This window comes from Narcine bancroftii, chromosome 5 (genome assembly GCF_036971445.1).
Source record: "Narcine bancroftii isolate sNarBan1 chromosome 5, sNarBan1.hap1, whole genome shotgun sequence".
NCBI lineage: Eukaryota > Metazoa > Chordata > Chondrichthyes > Torpediniformes > Narcinidae > Narcine > Narcine bancroftii.
In genome coordinates this window covers 225,052,816-225,065,188 of record NC_091473.1, presented here as the reverse complement: position 1 = coordinate 225,065,188, position 12,373 = coordinate 225,052,816, and the positions used below count along the sequence as shown (strand labels likewise).

At 41.4% G+C, this 12,373-nt stretch overlaps 1 protein-coding gene across 2 annotated transcripts in view; it reads right to left on the bottom strand.

The window, feature by feature from the left end:
* smpd2b (sphingomyelin phosphodiesterase 2b) overlaps window positions 1-11,753 on the bottom strand; it is a 44,980-nt gene extending 33,227 nt beyond the window's left edge. Inside the window, exon 1 of one of the 2 annotated variants that reach the window (XM_069941475.1) lies at window positions 11,690-11,753. The gene's annotated coding sequence lies outside the window, so the exon portion shown is untranslated. Of the gene's footprint in view, window positions 1-11,660 lie in introns of both variants that reach the window. The other variant, XM_069941473.1, reaches the window with a different exon arrangement.
* Between the last annotated feature and the right edge of the window lie 620 nt (window positions 11,754-12,373).

The window sequence follows — 12,373 nt, the reverse complement described above, 5'->3', positions numbered from 1 at the left end:
CTCGAGCACAAAATATGCATTAGATTTTACTATGTTGCTGCAGGATCTGCTGAGTTTCTCCAGCATGTTGGCCAAAATGTTGAAATTCAGACAAAAAACATATGACAACAATTTTTCTCAAAAGGTTTGCTTCCTGAAAAAAAAATTGGGGATTACGATAGACAACTTCAAGATGAATGCAAAGATGAGGAGTCACGTGATGGAGTAGTGGCCGGTCGGGAAAACCAGCCTTCTCCAGGAAAATAGGAAGTTAGGAAAAGCAAAGCATAACAAAAATAAAATACAAGAAATAGAAGATACGAAGAGAAAGAAGATGGCTCCCAAGAAGGACAAAGTAAAAGCAACAAGAAAAAAAGTAGAAAAGTCGTCAGAGAAGATAGAAGAAGGCCTTACCTGTACGAAGAAACAGGACGCTGTGGTGGCGAGGAGCACCCATCCCTCGAAGTCAGTACCTGTCCTGCGGAGTCGAGACCCACCAGTCGGTGCACTACAAAAATGGCTCTTGGAGCCAAACAAAAGTGCGCAGTGTGCGATCAAAGGAGAAAGAGGACACCAGTGGGATGGGGGGTCAGCAGAGGAGCGGGCTGTCACAGAGTGAACACCTGAGGGACATTCACACCAGGGAACTCAGCTGGAGGACGAGGAAGGCAGCATAAGAGGGAGCGATGAAACAGACGAGGGAGACAGACGAAAGGATGACCGACAAGAAGATCAACGTCAGGAAGCACAACAGACGAGCAGCCCAGGAGGGGAGGACCAACAAGATGAGGCCCAGCAAGAAGAGGCCTGACAAAGAGATACAAGCAGCTTATCAGGAAAAACAGAAGGGACACAAACACAAAGAAGAAGACCAAGATCTTCAGAGAAATAGAAGGTAAAACTGATGGACAAAGAGAAATAGAAGGTAAAACTGATGGACAAAGAGAAATAGAAGGTAAAACTGATGGACAAAGAGAAATAGAAGGTAAAACTGATGGACAAAGAGAAATAGAAGGTAAAACTGATGGACAAAGAGAAATAGAAGGTAAAACTGATGGACAAAGAGAAATAGAAGGTAAAACTGATGGACAAAGAGAAATAGAAGGTAAAACTGATTAACAGAATATAGATAAAGTCTTTTTTGAAGAACAAATGAGATCACTAAAACAATGGTTAATATTAGAGTTTAATGCAATTAAAAGGAAACTAAAAAGAACAGAAGATAAAATGCAAAGGTTAGAACTGGTAATGACAGAAATAGGGAAGTGTAGAGAATGTGGAAGAGCAGGAAATGGCTGTAGAAATGGAAGTAAATTACATAAGAGAAAGTTTTGAAGAAAGTGACAAAAATATTAAAGAGACACAAGAGTTGTTATCTCAGAAAATTGATATGTTGGAAAATTATAGTAGGTGAAACAACAAAAATAGTGGGCCTAAAGGAGGGTGAAGAAGGCACAGACATTAAGGAATTTATGAAAGGATGGATACCGAAGGTCCTGGGAATGACAGAAATGCAGGAAGAAATGGAAATAGAAAGGGCACACAGAGCATTAGCTCCGAAATCGCAGACACATCAAAAACCAAGATCCATCTTAGTAAAATTTTTGAGATACACGACAAAAGAAAATATACTGGAACGGGCAAGGAAATAAAGTTAGAGAAGATAATAAACCATTGGAATACAAGGGTCAAAAAATCTTTTAACCCAGACACAAGTTTTGAACTCAAAGAGGAGGAAGGAGTTTAATACAGTGAAATCGATTTTATGGAAAAAAGGTTACAAATTCATATTGAAACATCCAGCCATACTTAAAATATTTATACCAGGGGAGCAAAACAGATTGTTCTTGGATCCAGAGAATGTACAAGAATTTGCAGAACGTTTGCAGGAAAGGAGAAGAGATGTAACAAGAATGAAGAATGGTGATAAAGTATATATAAAGATGTAAAAACAATGTATATGTAAAGAACTACAGAGGGAAAAGAGAAGGGAAGGAAGGGCATAAGAGGGGGGTAAAAAAAAAAAGAGCTTTGTTATATGTGTTTAAAAAAAGTGTTTTTTGGAGAGGGCTGGGTAGAGGGGGAATAACCGTCACTGCAAAATCAGTTGATGCTGCGAACAAGATCGCAATCCAAATGAAAAGGGGAGTTGTGGTTGCCTGGCAAGGAATATGGGGCAACTCAGAGAGGCAGGGAACTTTTGGGGTTAAGGTACTGGTGGATGTGGGAACTGGGGGATACTTTATGTTTTAAATGTGTTGTCGTACATTAACTGTAATAACAGAAAACTAAGAGATGAAAATGGGGTAAAGGGGAATGGAGGTGGTGAAGAGGTGTATGCAAGATATAAGATGGCCATGTTGAACTATATGACTATAAACATTAATGGAATACATAACCAAATTAAAAGAAAGAGGCTACTAAATTTATTGAAGAAGGAAAAAAGATATAGCATTTGTGCAGGAAACGCATCGAACTGAAGCAGAACATAACAAATTAAAGAGAGACTGGAGACTGGGTAGGACACATAACGGCAGCATCTTATAATTCAAAAGCTAGAAGTGTAGCCATACTAGTTAACAAAAATGTACCAATCAAATTAGAGGAAGAAATAATAGCTCTGCCAGCGAGGTATGCAATGATAAAGTGTCAGATATACTCAGAATTTTGGAAGTTGCTCAATATATATGCGCCTAATGAGGAGGATCAAAAGTTTATACAGGATATTTTTTGAAGATTGCTGACCCACAAGGAAATATATTGATAGGAGGGGATTTTAACCTTAATTTGGACCCAATGTTGGATAAAACTGGACAAAAGACAAGTAAAAAGAATGAAGAAGCCAAATTTATGGTTAAATCAAAGCAGGAAATGAAATTTATGGATATATGGAGGCAACACCCAAGAGAGAAGGAATTTTCATATTATTCGAGTAGGCACAAAACTTACTCAAGGATTGATATGTTTTTGTTGTCAGCCCATATTCAATGGAGAGTTAGGAAAACTGAATATAAAGCTAGACTAATATCAGATCATTCACCCCTATTATTAGCAATAGAACTGGAGGACATCCCACCAAGAACATATAGATGGAGGATAAACTCCATACTACTTAAAAGACAGGAATTTAGGGAGTTTATTGAACACCAAATTAAAACATATTTTGAAATAAACACAGGATCAGTGAAAGACAAATTTATATTATGGGATGCAATGAAAGCCTTCATTAGAGGGCAGATAATAAGTTATGTAACTAAGATAAAAAAGGATTACAATCGGGAAATAGAGCAGTTGGAAAGGGAGATAGTAAGTACAGAAAAGGAATTAGTAAAAAGAGATGATATAACGAAAAAGAGAGAATTGGCGGACAAAAAAGTTAAATAAGAAACATTATAAACGTACAAGGTGGAAAAGAACATAATGAAAACAAAGCAAAAGTATTATGAACTGGGAGAAAAAAACAAAAATATTAGTCTGGCAACTTAGAACAAGCTAAAAGAACGAAACTGGTATCAAGGAAAAAGGACAAACAAATTACATATAATCTAACAAAGATTAATGAAAATTTTAAGGAATTTATGAACAATTATATCAAACTGAGAACGAAGGGAAAGATGATAAAATAGAGGAATTTTTAGCTAAAATTGAATTGCTGAAATTGCAAGAAGAGGAACAAAACAAACTAATAAAACCATTTGAAATAGAGGAAATACAGGTTATATTAAAAAAGCTGCCAAACAATAAAACACTAGGAGAGGATGGATTCCCCATAGAATTCTATAAAACATTTAAAGAGTTATTAATTCCTCCTCTCATGGAAGTAATGAACCAGATAGAAGAAACACAAAACTTGCCAGATTCATGTAAGACAGCAATAATTACAGTAATACCAAAGATGGGGAAGGATCCACTAACACCAACATCATATAGACCAATATCTCTACTTAATTTAGATTATAAGATAATAGCCAAAATATTAGCAAACAGATTGGCTGATTGTGTACTTAAAATAGTAAAACAAGATGAAACTGGATTTATTAAGAAATGACGAACAGCGGACAATGTCTGCAAACTTATTAACAACTCAATTTACCCGGGGCCTCAAACTCAATTTACCCGGGGCCTCAAACTCAATTTACCCGGGGCCTCAAACTCAATTTACCCGGGGCCTCAAACTCAATTTACCCGGGGCCTCAAACTCAATTTACCCGGGGCCTCAAACTCAATTTACCCGGGGCCTCAAACTCAATTTACCCGGGGCCTCAAACTCAATTTACCCGGGGCCTCAAACTCAATTTACCCGGGGCCTCAAACTCAATTTACCCGGGGCCTCAAACTCAATTTACCCGGGGCCTCAAACTCAATTTACCCGGGGCCTCAAACTCAATTTACCCGGGGCCTCAAACTCAATTTACCCGGGGCCTCAAACTCAATTTACCCGGGGCCTCAAACTCAATTTACCCGGGGCCTCAAACTCAATTTACCCGGGGCCTCAAACTCAATTTACCCGGGGCCTCAAACTCAATTTACCCGGGGCCTCAAACTCAATTTACCCGGGGCCTCAAACTCAATTTACCCGGGGCCTCAAACTCAATTTACCCGGGGCCTCAAACTCAATTTACCCGGGGCCTCAAACTCAATTTACCCGGGGCCTCAAACTCAATTTACCCGGGGCCTCAAACTCAATTTACCCGGGGCCTCAAACTCAATTTACCCGGGGCCTCAAACTCAATTTACCCGGGGCCTCAAACTCAATTTACCCGGGGCCTCAAACTCAATTTACCCGGGGCCTCAAACTCAATTTACCCGGGGTCTCAAACTCAATTTACCCGGGGTCTCAAACTCAATTTACCCGGGGTCTCAAACTCAATTTACCCGGGGGCCGTTGGAGGTAGAGTCTGGGTGAGGCTGGGCCGCATCAGATTTTCCACAAAAAAGCTCTTACAAAAACATTCCAATGTTACCAAATGTCTTTATTTGTATTTATTTATTTTTTTTTTTTAAAAACACAAAATAAGATGAAAAATAAATAAATTAACAATTCATAAGAAAAAAAAATCAAAATCAGTAATAAATAAATGAAAATAAAATGAAAATAATAATAATAATGAAAATAATAATAATACAGAAGATATAGAAGACTGAAGAAACCACATATAGTTGCTGACTGGAGAAATGTAATTATTATTATTCAGATTCAAATGTCTGTATTAACAGTTCTTTAACCTTTAACTTTCTGAACATGAATGGAACATTGAACATAAACTGTTACGAACATTTCTTCTGCCTACTTCTTACTGCTAGAGATCTGGCAGTGCTTCCTCTCGCATAGCCGAGCCACAACTTCCGGGTTCAGACTGGATGCCGAAGCGCATGAAGCGGAACGGCCGCGGAAATTGTGCATGTGCCTTGTGCATATAATGACAAATAGAAAATGCATACAAATTTGCTTATATTCGCAATAAGCCCAGCCGATGTCCCGCCCCCGAGAGCAATATACCCCACTGTAATTGGTAGGTTCGTTCAGCTCCGCACACAACACTGAAAAGTGCCAATCATATCAAACTCGCGGGCCGCACTAATATTAAACTTTCATATTAAGGCAGGGCCACAAACTATCATCCCAAGGGCCGCAGTTGGCCCACGGGCCGCAAGCTTGAGACCCCTGCTCTAGACGCAGAAAAAGCCTTTGACAGAGTAGAGTGGAATTACTTATTTAAAGTATTACAGAAGTTCAATCTACAAGAAAAATATACAAATTGGATTAAAGCATTGTATAATGGACCGTTGGCGAAGGTAACATTAAATAGATATGTATCGAGTCACTTTAAATGAAGTAGGTCAACTAGACAGAGATGTCCACTATCCCCCTCATTGTTTGCCTTAGCAATAGAACCTTTGGTAGAACTAATAAAAATAGAAATTAAAATGAAAGGGATAAAAATAAAGGAGAAGGAGTATAAAATCATCTTATTTGCAGATGACATCACAGTATACTTAACAGAAACAGAGGTATCAGTAAAAGAATTACACAAGAACTTGAAGGATTATGGAGAAATATCGGGGTACAAGATCAACGCAAATAAAAGTAAAGTGATGCCAATGAGTAACGCAGACTATACAGAATTTAAAAAAAGAATCACCATTTAAATGGCAAGCACAAGCAATCTGATACCCAAGGATCAGGTTAGATAATAATTTAAGCCACTGGTACAAACTAAATTATCAGACACTAATAAAGAAATTGCTGGAAGACTTAGAACATTGGAAAGAATTACCACTAACGTTGATAGGGATGGTAAACTACATTAAAATGAATGTGTTCCCAAGGATACAATACATATTTCAAACGTTACCAATTCCTTTCACAGAAAAATTCTTTAAGGAACTAAAGAGAATAATAGGAAATTTGGTTCCTGGACTCGACGGTCGTGGCCGGGATGAAGCTAATCTGGGCTCCAGTGTCAACAAGGAACCGCAAGCCACTGACTGAGTCCCGCACGTAGAGGAGACTGTGTCCTTGCCCAGCCGCTACAGCGGACGGCCTGGTCGTTTCCCTTGAAACGAGCAAGGCTGACGACACCTCCAAGCCCTGGCTCCCCAGCGCTGGTGGTAGAAGCAGAGGCCTGGAGCAGATCCTGTGGCCTTGGTTATGCTCTTGGGGGGCCCTGTAGGGGCCAGATGGTCTACTGCAGCACTAGGGACGAGGTTGGCATGGTCATGCCTGTGCCTCATGACCTGCTGGACCGCTGAGCCCTCCGGGAATCATGAAAGCCATAACTCTTGGGCCTTCTGGGTGACCTTCCTCAGGTCAGTGAAGCTCTCCTGGACCAGCAGCGGCTGGATGTCCCCGGGCATATGGTCGAGGAAAATGCTCTAGAAGAGTGGGCAATTGGTGTGCTCACCCATGAGCTTGAGCATCTCGTACATCAGCTCCATCGAGGAGCTGACCCCAGGGTGTCGAGGTGCAGTATCCGACCAACACGCTGGTGTCCGGATAGTCCGAGGGATCCAGTAAGCACTTGCTTAATGGTCTCGTATTTTTCTTTGGCGGGTGGGTGCTAAACGAGGTGCAGCACACGTCTGGCGGTGGCCTGGTCCAGGGCAGTGACCTCATGATAGAATTTGGCCATTTCAGACAAAATCTGGCAGAGGTGAAACTGAGCATCCGCGTGGCTGAACCAAGTCTCCAGCTCCTGAACCCAGAATTCAGGCAGTTTCACGGCTATAGCGCTGATCCCAGGCTCGCTCATGATGGGTTCAAAGATGTTTGAACCAGTCGGGGTCACTAATTGTAGCAGAAGCTACTCTGCTCCTGCAATAACACACACAACCAGACGGGTTGAGCTCAGTGAGCAGACTAGTTTATTGCAGGCTGCTGGGCTGTACTTATAGTCCCAGCCCGGATCTGGCTGAGAACCGCGCTGGATTAGGCCTCAAACTGGATGAAGCGCAAAAAAATTTTATTATGATAGCCTTAGCTGTAGCAAAAAAATATATATAATGTCAACTTGGAAATCAGAAGAGAGCCTGAGAATACAGCAATGGTACATGAAAATGAATAAATGTATTCCACTGGAAAAAATAACATATAATTTAAAAAATAAGGTCACATTATTTGAACAAATTTGGGAACCGTACACGGAACACAACAGAGAGAGTCTACCGCAGACCTCCACCCCCTAAAATTATAGAATGAGAAGAAGACGAAATGACCTGATCCAGTGTGTAAAAGTAGATGACACAATTTTCTTGTTTATTTTCATTGTTTGATGGGTTTATTGTATTGTATATATTGAATGTGTAATGGGTTTGGAGGGGAGTGGGAAGGAGGGAGGGGGAAAAAAAGGGGAGAAAATGCTACTGTGTACATTCAAGAGGGTAATGTTTGTGTGTATTTTGATTAATATGGTTCATAGTGTGAAAAATTTATAATTTTTTTTTTAAAGTTTACATTTGGCCTCACCCTTACCATGGATAAGCAGAAGACAGATAAATCTGTGTGAGAATCAAGAGGGGAATTGAATTGTTGGCTATAGGAAGCCAATCTGCAAACAGATTAGATGTGTTTGGAGAAGTGGTCACCCAATCTCCAATCAACAGAAGGAGGAAGAACCCTGGGAGCATTAGTGACAATGGGAAGGCAAATGATTAATGCTGCAAAGAACAAATGAATATGACACTATCAATGTTAAAAGACTACACGGTTTTTCTTTGTGTACAGTATATACAAATAAGATGCAATGAGAGAAAAAAGACTGCGCATTGTATATTTTTATTGTGAATAAAGATTATTTTGAAATTGAAAAAAAAGAACCATGCTGGAGGGTGCTGACATCACCCGGGCGTCAAGTGGTCCCCCAGCATGGGCTTCTGAGCCCCATCCTGGGAGGAAGGGAACACCCCCGACGGTGCCATTTTGGCTGGCTGCCCCTCCGCGTGGCTTACAAGCAGGGCCGGTTCACCTGCCTAGAGGTGAACTGCCACAACTCCTCAAAAATTTTTAAAAATGGGACTCAACATTAGCGGATAGATGTTTTCGCTGTAAGAAAGAAAAGGGAACAAGATTACATGCAACTTGGGCATGTACAAAAGTAAATACCTTTTGGGAAGAATTAAATCAGATATTAAATAAAATTACAAAAAAAAAACAAAAAAACCAGAGATATTTCTTTTAAGTAACATAAGAAGTAGAGAATTAGGCCTCAAATTGGATAAAGTGTAAAAAAAAAAAAATTCATTATGATAGCCTTAGCAGTAGCAAAAAACTGTAGAATGTCAACTTGGAAAATGGAAGAGAGCCTGAGTATACAGCAATGGTACACGGAAATGAATGAATGTATTCCATTGGAAAAAAATAACATACAATTTAAAAAATAAAGTCACAATGTTTGAACAAATTTTGGAACCATACATGGAACATATCAGAGAGAGCTTGCCTACGACCTCCATCCCCTAAAATGAGAATGAAAATGATAAGACGACAAAATGACTAGCTTCAGTGTATAATAAATAGATGACGCATTTTTCTTGTTTATTTTCCTTTATGTGAAGAAATTGTTTTATGGTTTTATTGTATTGTAAATGTTGAATATTTATGGATTTTGGAGGGGGGGGTAGAGGGGAGGTAGGGAAAGGGAAAAAAAGGATAGAAAAGATCTCTGTAAATTTAATGAGAAACGTTTGTACATATTTTGATTGACATGGTTCACAGTGTGAAAAATAAAATTATTTAAAAAAAATGAATGCAAAGATCATTTCAGATTTGCTTTATCACATAGGAAGTTGGAGAAACGTTAAATTGACATTTTATTGAATTTCGCCTGTTTAATCGCATAATGAGGCTGACAGATTGAATTAGTTCAACTGACCTAAAAATGTTTTTGCTGATTTTCGTTTGTACTCAGCATCTGATCCCTTTCATGTCAGTGTCCAACAATAGTTGGCCAGCATTGATGGGTTCCAGATACCCTTATACTGCTTTTCCATGGTCACAATGTCCTGGGAAAGCCATTCACCACATTAGTCACTGACTGCACCAAGATCAGCAAGTGTGAATGCAAAAAATGAATTTTACAAACATGTTACACAATTCGTGGCTTTGTCGGCTTGAAGCAGACTTAAAATATTACAGGAAATCTCAAAAATAGGTAATATCTATTGAACGGTACGCGATAGGAAAATCTTAAGGTGATTCTTGTGATCAGCAACCCAAAATCCATAAAATACACCCAAAAGTGTTCAGGAAGAAAAATGTTAATTGCCCAGTGAGATTAGCCTGATGAAAACAAAACTTTTCCATTGACAAAACATCATTGTTGTTGCTGCAGAAGCTCCAAAGCAAGCTCTCCACTTAGAGCTAGTTGAATGGTGTTACACCATCAACTTTGCACTCAACAATAGCAAAACCAAGGAGAGAGATGACTGTGGTCTTCAGGAGAACACAAATGAATCAGTGCTCATCAAAGGGTCAGCAGTGAAGAGGATCAAGAACTTCAAATTCCTGTATGTCAACATCTCCGAGGATCTGTCCTGGAACCTCCATGTCAATGCAATCACGTAGAAGACTCACCAGCAGCTATTCTTTGTGAGGAGTTTGATGAGATTCAATATGTCACGCTGAAGTCTCTTGAAAACTTCCACAGGTGTTCCACGGAGAGATTTCTGGCTGGTTGCATCACTGCCTGGTACGGAGGTGCCAATGCTCAGAAGCAAGAAAAAAACTCAAGAGGGTTGTTAACTCAGCCTGCAACTTCACTGGCTCCAGTCTTCACTCCAACAAGGACATCTACAAGACGTGTTGTCTGAAGAAAGCAGCCTCTATCCTCAAGGACCCCCACCACCCAGGTCACGCCTTCTTCACTCTGTTATCATTGGGTAAAAGCTACAGGAGCCTGACTCCAGTATGAATTTTTTTTTGTCAAATGCAATCCTTCATGCTCTAAACTATTAATTTGTTAAAAATGGTTTGCCAGATACCTATTACACACCATAATTTTCTATTTCCCTCTTTCACCTTGGGCCTCCTGGAAGAAAGCCCTATATTACATTCTTATAATTCCCTGTCGTGACAAAAGTGTCTTTCATCAGCATTATTGAGAAAGATTGAGACATGTTGCTCTTTGTTTTAGTAGATAACAGAGCTGTAAAGTCATTGGACATCGATATACTCCCTGTCACAGGATGCGATGTGCCTGAAGTTGGTTTGTGGTGAAACCTTGAACTGGGACTAGACAATAGGCTGAATAGCATTTTAAAAAATGCTGATTCACAGGTCAGTCACTGATGCAAATCTGAATTTATTGTCATGAACAGATCATGAAATTTGGCATTTTGTGGCAGCAATGTGAGCAAGTAAAGTAAGAGTAGATTACGATAACATCCAAGCAATACAAAGCCAGATTAACGCATGACTATTCAAATGCCAACATCAAACTAGCCTGGAAACCCTATTATAATTTCTCAGTGGATTCCCAACACCAAATATGCTGACGCTGCAGATCAATGACCTGTTCTCGACAGCGGCCAACTCGAGGCAGAGAACCATTTCAAGCACATCAGTTTTTCCCTCACAGCAGAATCACTGTCGCAGAGACCTCCTGCCAACCACCGCTTTCTTCCTCAAGGGCAAACCAGAAATGCCAACTTTGCATGGATTTTTAAAAAGCAACATCGGCAGCCCTCCCTACATCCAGCATTTAGTGGTTTTTTTTTACATTTCCACCCTCAATCCCTTACCTTGGGTGAAGGGAAGGTTTGGTTTGTTTATAATATTATGAGAGGCAATAGTAAAATCAACCGCCCCCCCCACAGTAAAATTGTCAATTCTTGAGGACATGCATTTAAGGTGGGGAGCAAGAGTTTTCTACAAAGAGTGGGAGATGCCTGCAGGTAGTGATGGGGGCAGATAGGGTATCAGCGTGAGAAGGTGGGAGAGGAGGCAGGGGAATTTGGGGGGGGGGGGGTGATGAACCATGTGCAGGCAGAAGACACTGGGCTGGACATCATACAGGGGCAAACACTGTGAGCCAGTCCTGTGCAGCGAGTGGACAAGCGCTGTCCTGGAGCGTTGCATCGGATGCGTCAATCAATGGGGGTCCGAGCGGCGCCCATCACCCATTCCCGTCACCCCCCCCCCCCCACCAACCACCCCATCACCCCCCACACACATACATACATACCCTCCCGCGGCCGCCGGGCTCACACTGACCGCACACCGCTCCGAACCGTCTTCCTCGCCACCGACCGAGAGCTCCCGCAGCCTAGGCTGCCCGACTTCCGGCTCCGCGCGCCGTGCACGCCGGGTAGTGTAGTTCGCGTCGGCAGTTCCCTGCAGCCCGCTGGGGAAAACTCGGGGCAGGGCAGGGAACGCAGCATCCGTGAGAAGTAAAAGCGGGCCAACTTGACAGATCTAATGCCTAGTCTGCTGGCGGCGTGCTTCAGAATCTATTGCCATGGACAAATCACGAAACTCGGGGTTTCGCGGCAGCATCAGAGCGCCAACATTCAGACAGGCACCTTACCTTTTATCCGGGATTCCGGCAACCTCCAAAATCCGTGCACGGCCTCTGCTCATCAAAGGTGGAGTTCGGCTCCGAACATGACTTGACCCTCACTCAATGCCCGTGCACCCTGCATGTCCCTCACTTAACTCACTGCAGTGCAGTGCACTCCCAGTAACCACAAAGTCTAGGCAGAGGGAACTATAGGCCATTATGTACCTTACTGGCCCAGATCCAGAGATAGGAATGGTAGGGAGGGAGAGGTGGCTCGACCTTTATGGCCCAGGACCACGGGGGAGGAGTGATAGGCTATGAGTTATCAGTGGGCGGGCCAGCTCCATATAAACAGTAGTCAACCATAACTAGATACAATGGAGGAAGCATTGTTCTTT